Here is an 8,067-nt window from a genome sequence, read left to right as displayed (position 1 = left end):
GGCAAAGTCTCCGGCGGCCTCGGCTAAGGCGCAGCGCGCACCCTCGCCGGGCGCACACCTCCCCGGCTCGCCGCAGAGCCGTGAGTCCTCTGCCTAAGTTTTGAGTCTGGCCGTACAGGAGACGCAGCAAACTCGTGAGTCGGACCCCCTTTTCCTGCCTCCGCTCCTGCAGCCTGGCCTTCGTCGCGCCCGGGACGGGACGGGGAGCGGGGGGCCGGGGAAGGACCCCCATGGAAACGTGTGTTGTCAGTGCACTACCGGGGGCCTTCGCCGCGCGTTGCCATCTGACTCGGTGAGGTGCGCGGAAAAGGAAAGGTGTTTTGGCCTCCTTTGTTCCTAGTTTTGTAGGAAGACTCAACTGGGTCAGGTGGTAGGTGGGAGCTCCGGGAAGCAGGATCTTTTTTTATTCCTTTCCTGGTTTTTCTCTTGCTTGCTCATTGGGGAAAGTCCAGTGAAGGGGACTGGTGATGTGGAATTGGAAGCCTACTGGGTTTGCAGCAAAAGTCGTTGTTGTTTTTTTTTCCTTCAGTGCTACAAATGCCCTTATTAACAGTCAGTCTCAGTATTAACTTTTTTTTTTATTTACGCATACAAGATGATGTGCTGAGAAAAAAATTAACGGGACAAAATGGAGCGCAAACAGCTTCAGAGTAATTTTCTGATTGCTTGATTCTTCCTGCCTTGTTATATTTTAAAGTTCTGATTGGACATAGCCTCTCGTTTCCACGTTGGGAAACTGAGCTGGAAAGAGTAATCTGACTAGGAATCCTAGTCACTAGATGAATGTAGAGTCCAAAGAGGGAATTGCCTCTAGAGTTTCTCTTAGAAACGTCAGATTTTTTTAACGTTTGAAAAATAATGTTTTATTGGGTGGAAGAAACTTTGCATGTCTTTAGCAGGTAGTTGTTCAAGCATGTTTATGGAGGGCTTGCTATGTGCCAAGGTGTGTAAAGTCCTTTCACACACATGTATGTTACATCACTTAAGAGTATTGCCTGTGAAACTTGTAAAATTGCTTACTGGTATCCTAAATTCAGTAATTGCTGTCATCCAGGAAATGCCAGATTTGAGCAGGACATGTTTTTATCATCTAGATATTACTATTCAGATTAAAAGGGGGAAAAAACCCTCCGGGAAATGGAGAATTGTTTATAAAAACCTTTACATATCACCATATTTTGAAGGTCACTTATTTACAAAAGAGGATTAGTGTTTGATTACTTTCTGTAAATTAAGAATCTAGAGAAGATTGATTTGAAGATCAGTTAATTTTGCAGTAGAAAAAGCACACGTTCCAGTGACAAGTCTTAGTCCCAAATGTGTTGCAGTGTTTTGCATAAGTTCATTTAAGCTTCGTGGGAATTCATAACTGACAAAATGGAAAGGTTTGCTGACTCAGGGTACATTGCTGAAGGGTATGGGGTCGGGTAGGAGGAAGCTTGAAGTGCTGCAAGTTTTGAGTTGGGTGATGACTCATCCTGCCCACGGGCTGCTACGTGGCCTTTTTTTTTTTTTTATACTCTGTAGTTTTTTAAATGATAGGTTAACATGTTTCTGTCCACATTATAATTCTCTCTTAGGAGGAACCACAGTTTCTCTAAAAAAGTGATGGCTTCTTAAATTGCATTTCAAAAGGTTATCATATATCCTACAGGTGTTGGAACATGTGTTGAAAGATAAAATTGCTGGTCAGTTGCTGAAATTAAATGTTTGGTCCTAACTGGTCTTTGGTTCTTATTGAGAGAGATTTGTTACAGATTATTTACAAAGGACAGATAGTACTTTTATGGTAGAAATTAACCTTATGTTTTCATTGGTAATGCAAAAGTTATCTTTATAAAATCTACAAATTAGTTTAAGTGGAAAAGGTACAGAAATATTGCATCTGAACATGAGCATTCCACTCTGATGGAATTATACATAGTGCTTTCTCCAGATCTAAATGAGTTTTCAGCTTAACAAAGATAACTTGAAATAGATAGGTATTGTTACAGGCACTGTTTAAAATATATATATATTTAGATTATTTTTTAGAAAGGGAGGAAGGGAGAGGGAGAGAGAAACATTGATGTGAGAGCAAAACATCCATGGTCGTCAGCTGCCTCCTGCATACCTCCTACCCCAGGGGATCAAGCCAGCAACCAGGCATGTGCCCTGATCCCAAATCAAACGGGGCAACCTTTCGGTGCATGGGACAACATCCAACAGCTACATTGGCCAGGGTGGCACTGTTTTTCATCAGTTTTTTTAAAAGATACGCTGAATGTACAGTTCCAAATTTAGGACATACACTGAAATTTGGTAATTAAGATATTTTGACTGATTCTAAAAAGCAACTGTTTAGCAGGTTGCCTTAAAATAAGATTGAGAAGAAAAAAAATTGAGACTGGCAGCTTGTTTTAAAGATGAAAAGAAAAAACTCCCCATTCCCTCACTTCTTTTTGTATACTATTTTCTCAAAATGACGTATTTGAAGAATTTTGTGAGCAATAAAGTGTATTGTTAATGTGAGTTAAATATTTGGAGAGATTTTGGAAGAGCATTGCATAATTTATATAGAGGAACTTAAAAAGGTTTAATTCAAACCTTAAAATATATTTCCTACTAAAAGAAATATAAAAATAGAAGTATAAAAGTATTACAGATTTTCAAAGCATTCTATCACTTAGAGGTTGAACAAGTACTTCCTTTGTGTGTGTTTTTAGGATCATAGGTAATTAGCTGTTGTGCATAATTAAGAATTTATAAACAAACTGAATATCTTAGCCTCTTTTCAGTGAGGTATATTGCCTTATGAAATGGTTAGCCTTACCACTGCTATGTGGTTCCTTGTTCCTAGTCCCACATGAACCATGAACCCCTGTTAAAATAGAAAGAAGATGCCTCAAAAGTAAATTCTTTGTGGCATTGTTGGCTGCCTCTTGTCATCTCCTTCAGCTTGTTTTGTGAGCTGTTACATTACTCTAGCCTGCTAGTGGTAAGGGGATTTAGGTCAGTTTTATTGCTCCAGAGCCATGACTGAGACTTTACAAAAACAACAATAATGTTATTGTAGTTAATGGTTTTTTCCAGGGAGTTGTTTTTCATGTGGAGCTGATGCTTTTAAGGTAAACAGTGTAGACTGCATCCAGCATTGTTTTTTCCCCCTCAATGAACTGCATCGTTAGAAAATAGAATGTGCCCCTCTAATAGTTTTAAAAAGTTTGTCTTTCCTATGTGCCAGCCTTTTAAATCCATTTCTGAAAAGTTGTACAGAGATCAAATGTTTATATAGCAAACAACATTTTCCATTTAAATTTATGTCTTTTCATGAAAAAACAATGGTATCACAAAAATTGTTAGAACTCTAGCATTCACTTTAGGAAAGAGCCTATCTCTGCAGAGAGTATGAAGTCTCTGTGCATTTAATTCTGTACAGCCATAAAACTATAAAACGTTAGTGTATACAGAAGGGTCATGGACATTATCTTGCCCCTGGCACATCATTTGACAGCTAAAGAAACAAAGATGCAGAGAGATCTAAGCATGGTGGGAGTTTGTTAGAAGTGCAGAATCTTGACCCCGTTTTATGACCTACTGAATTAGAATCTGCATTTTAACAAGATTTGCAGGTCATTCCAATGTGCATTTCTGGAAGCACTGCTAGGTGATGTATACATAGTTGCTCAGCTAATTAGTAACTGATCTGGAAAATTCAGGTCTAGAGTTGCCCTTTTAATGGGCCTTCCTGAAAAAAGTCAAGAGGGAAATTGAGGATATAATTACTGTCCAATAGAACTTTTTGTGATGATTAAAATATTCTGTTCTGTGCTGTCCAATGAGGTAGCCGCATATAACTATTGAGTACTTGCAGGTGGTGCACCTTAGGGACTGAATTTTTAATTTTATTTCATTGTAATTAATTTATATTTAAATAGCTGCAGATAGCTAGTGGCTACCATATCGGACAGCACAGATCTGGGTGATCTTTACCCACATTAAATTTAAAATAATCTAAGCTGTAATTTAATAACTGATTAGGCTCAATTTAATAATTTCCCTCTTCATTTATAAATTGGAGAGATGGGAGGTTTCTAACTACCTATTTTTCTAGTATGCTCAAATATTATTTTAGTAGTTATTAAAGCAGTACCAATTTTCTGATTGATACTCCTGTGTTCAATAAAGTAGATAATCTCAGTTACAAGAATGTATATTTTTCGTTTTGTCTCAATAAAGTTATTTTCACTTGTATTAAAAAATTAAAAATAGCCGTTAAATAAGTGTTTCTTCATTATCTTGAGAGCTTTGAGGGGACAGTTATTCTCTTGGCCTAGTACCTCCAGGCTTGTTGGCACTTGATAGCTGCCAGATTGATATGTCATTTGTTATTTATTTCAGGTACAGAAACATTGAGTGGTTCTTAACCTCCCACCTTATGCAGTGGGAAGATTCTAACCCTAGAGTACTTGCCTGTGTCCAACTTTTGACATTTACTATATGTAGCCCGCAACCCGGGTACATGCCCTTGACCGGAATCGATCAGCTGCCTTCTGCACGCCCCATACTGGGGATAGAGCTGGCAATCCCGGGCATGTGCCCTGGACCGGAATCGAACCTGGGACCCTTCAGTCCACAGGCTGACGCTCTATCCACTGAGCCAAACCAGCTAGGGCAGCCGTGGGCAAACTACGGCCTCGCGGGCCGGGTCCGGCCCCGTTGAAATGAATAAAACTAAAAAAAAAAAAGACCGTACCCTTTTATGTAATGATGTTTACTTTGAATTTATATTAGTTCACACAAACACTCCATCCATGCTTTTGTTCCGGCCCTCCGGTTCAGTTTAAGAACCCATTGTGGCCCTCGAGTCAAAAAGTTTGCCCACCCCTGAGCTAGGGCCATAATAATTCTTAATGAAGTTTACTATTATCCCTTAGTCTTTTAAAATGACTTCCTTTATAATATAAACAAATATGTTAAAAAATTAATTGCTTTGATAATAGTTTATAACATGGGATAACTATGTATCAAATATGTTATTTATATCCTCAAATTAGATTTGGGGCCATGTTCCACAACAATTTTTTAATATCTTAAAACTCTATACTTTTAAAGCAGAAAGTAGAGCACCTTGAAATTATTTCAATTAAAATATGTATATGTATCCTGATTCACTTGATTAATTTCCATTTCCTTTGGAATTGTCAGTGAATCTATGGTTTTTAAATAGCAATGTATTAGTTTGTATGATTGATGTAAAAGTACATCAAAACTGGCAAAATAAATCGTTACTTAAAATTGGTGATTTATTTAGTTTTTTTCCTTCCTTTACTCTCCATTGATGGACATGTGATTAAGTAAACATAACGATCAAAAAAGGGAGAAGGTATTTGAAGATAACCTGTTAGCCTTTCATTACTTACCATAGCCTATTTTAAATCATAAAGCTACTTCACCAATACTATAAACCTTAAGATTGCATGATTCAGTTTACCCCTTTCTAGCACTTTGTGCTCCTATTATCTTTTTATTTATTATTATTATTTTTTTAATCCTCACCTGATGATATTTTCCTACTGATTTTCAGAAAGAGTGGAAGAGAGAGGGAAAGACAGAGAGAAATATTGATGCAAGAGAAATACATTGATTGGTTGCCTCCTGCACATGCCCTGACCAGGGCCGGGGATCAACCTTGCAACCCAGGTATGTGCCCTTGATTGGGAATCGAACCCTCGACCCTTTGGTCCATGGGCCAACGCATTAACCATTTAGCCACACTGGCCAAGGCATAGTACAGTTTTTAAAAAAATATATATTTTTTATTGATTTCAGAGAGAAGTGAGAGGGAAAAAGAGATAGAAACATCAATGATGAGAGAGAATCATTGATCAACTGCCTCCTGCATGGCCCCCACCGGGGACGAGCCTGCAACCTGGGCATGTGCCCTTGACTGGAATTGAACCTGGGCCTTTGAGTCCGCAGGTTGATGCTCTATCTACTGAGCCAAACCAGCCAGGGCCATAGCACAGTTTTTAAGTTGCCTACTAAGTACTAGGTACTATGCTCAGAAAATGTCAATTAAACTACTTAGTCTCAAACTTTTTATTTTAAAATAGTTAAAACAATGAGGAGGGGAATGGTGCTCTGGAAATTGAGGATCAGAGGATCTGAAGAATAGGGATTAAATTAAATTAGATTGGGGAAGATGGCAAAAGACAAGGGAAGGAAAATGCTATTAGAAAAGAGAGGACTCTAGCCAATGTGGCTCAGTGGTTGAGCATTGACCTATGAACCAGAACGTCACAGTTCCCATTCCTGGTCAGGGCACATGCCCCGGTTTCAGGCTCGTTCCCCACTTGGGGGCATGCAAGAGGAAGCTGATCATTGGTTCTCATCATTGTTGTTTGTGTATCTCTCTCTCTCTCCTTTCCTCTCTGAAATCAATAAAAATATATTTTTTTTAAAAAAGGAAAAGAAAAGAGAGGAGAAAGAAATGTTAGTGGAACAGGGAGGAATCTACTACAGTGCTCTAGGATTATGCAGTCTTTGAGATTAAATTTTTTGTTGTTTGTTTTGTTTTTTGGTTAGCCCCTGCTACACCTTAATGCCTAAAACAATGCCTGGCATATAGTAAGCACTTAATAAGATTTTTTTGAATAAAAATGTAATGGATGGATGGAAGAATTAAAGCTGTTTTACTCAAAGTTGTTCAAACATCTTGTCTTTTTCTGCTTCTGGGGCCATGTTGGGATTGCATTTTCCTACTCCCTTGAAGTAGGTGTGACCATGTGACCAAAGGTGAATAAAATCTGAATAGAGTGAAGTCTATCATTTTTGGATATAAGCTTTAGGTACCAGTGAGATATTTCCATGTTCTCTTTGCTTTTGGCACATTGAGTGGTAATGGTAGAGATGGTAACTGCTTCTACAGTTTGTGGGACTTGTTGCATGAGCAAGACTTAGTAAGTCACTAAGATTTAAAAAATATATATTTTTATTGATTTCAGAGAGGAAGGGAGAGGGAGAGAGAGATAGAAACATCAGTGATGAGAGAGAATCATTGATCGGCTGCCTCCTGCATGTCCCCTGCTCAGGATTGAGCCCACAACCTGGGCATATGCCCCGTGACCTCCTGGTTCATAGGTTGATGCTCATCCACTGAGCCATGCCAGCCGGGCCAAGTCATTGAGATTTTGGGGAGTTATTTGTTATTAACCTATCCTGCTACAGAAATTTATATTTTCATCTTGTTGGACTCTTAGATGTCTAAAGGTACTTGAAGAAGGAGGCTATCTGCATGTCTCCTGCTTGTATATTTGCTCCAATATTTCCTTAATGTTAGGAGATGAGTCAGTAGTGAGGGCTTGGGCAAGAAGAAGATAGGAGAGGGGATGAAAGGTTATTATAATTATTTTTAAAATTCTAGCCTTAATTTTGTAGAAGGGATTGTTTTTTTAATGTTTAGTGTAGAGTGGTTGAACATTGCCCCTGTTTGAGTGCATCACTATAATACATGCTTGTGAAGAAACAAATCTGTGAAATAAAAAACTTGTACTGTGCTTTCATCAACTTTTAGAATTGGAAGGGTCTTTAGAGATTATTTGACTATTCTGTTTATCTGGTCGGTAAAGTTCTGATATTCCAATATGGATACCCTAGAGTAAATAGCAACTAGATAAGAGCATCAAAATAAGCATAGTGGCATTTATTTTATAACTAGTGACCCGGTGTATGAAATTTGTGCACATTAAAAGGGAATTAATTAGAGGAAATATTTTAATATTGCTATTTGCCCTTTCTCTATAATAGAAGTGTCAGAGATGAAAGAAAATTAGTAAAATGTATATGAAAATCTTCCTCCTGTCAGAGTCTGGGGTGCGCCACGGGAATCAGAGTCAAGTCCCTGCCCACCCACATGCTCCTCGAAGTTGCGCGAGACCCAGACCCGGCTGGTCCCACCCCCATTGGGTGAGATCCAGACCCAGCTGGCCCCACCCCCATCAAGCCCCACCGGATGGGGGGCGCAGCCTCAGGTGGCCTGGCCGGGCGCCAGGGTAGGGGGTGCAGCCTGAGGTCCCCGTCAAGCGC

At 39.1% G+C, this 8,067-nt stretch overlaps 1 protein-coding gene across 2 annotated transcripts in view; it reads left to right on the top strand.

Moving 5' to 3' along the window:
* The first annotated feature begins 6 nt into the window (after positions 1–6).
* Positions 7–8,067, top strand: part of MAPK6 (mitogen-activated protein kinase 6) — a 31,160-nt gene continuing 23,099 nt past the window's right edge. For both annotated transcript variants that reach the window (XM_014537790.1, XM_005863919.2), the window contains exon 1: positions 7–134. The gene's annotated coding sequence lies outside the window, so the exon portion shown is untranslated. The remainder of the gene's footprint in view (positions 135–8,067) is intronic.

The sequence above is a fragment of the Myotis brandtii genome, unplaced genomic scaffold (assembly GCF_000412655.1).
Source record: "Myotis brandtii unplaced genomic scaffold, ASM41265v1 scaffold182, whole genome shotgun sequence".
NCBI classification, from domain to species: domain Eukaryota; kingdom Metazoa; phylum Chordata; class Mammalia; order Chiroptera; family Vespertilionidae; genus Myotis; species Myotis brandtii.
This window is presented reverse-complemented; position numbering and strand designations above follow the sequence as displayed.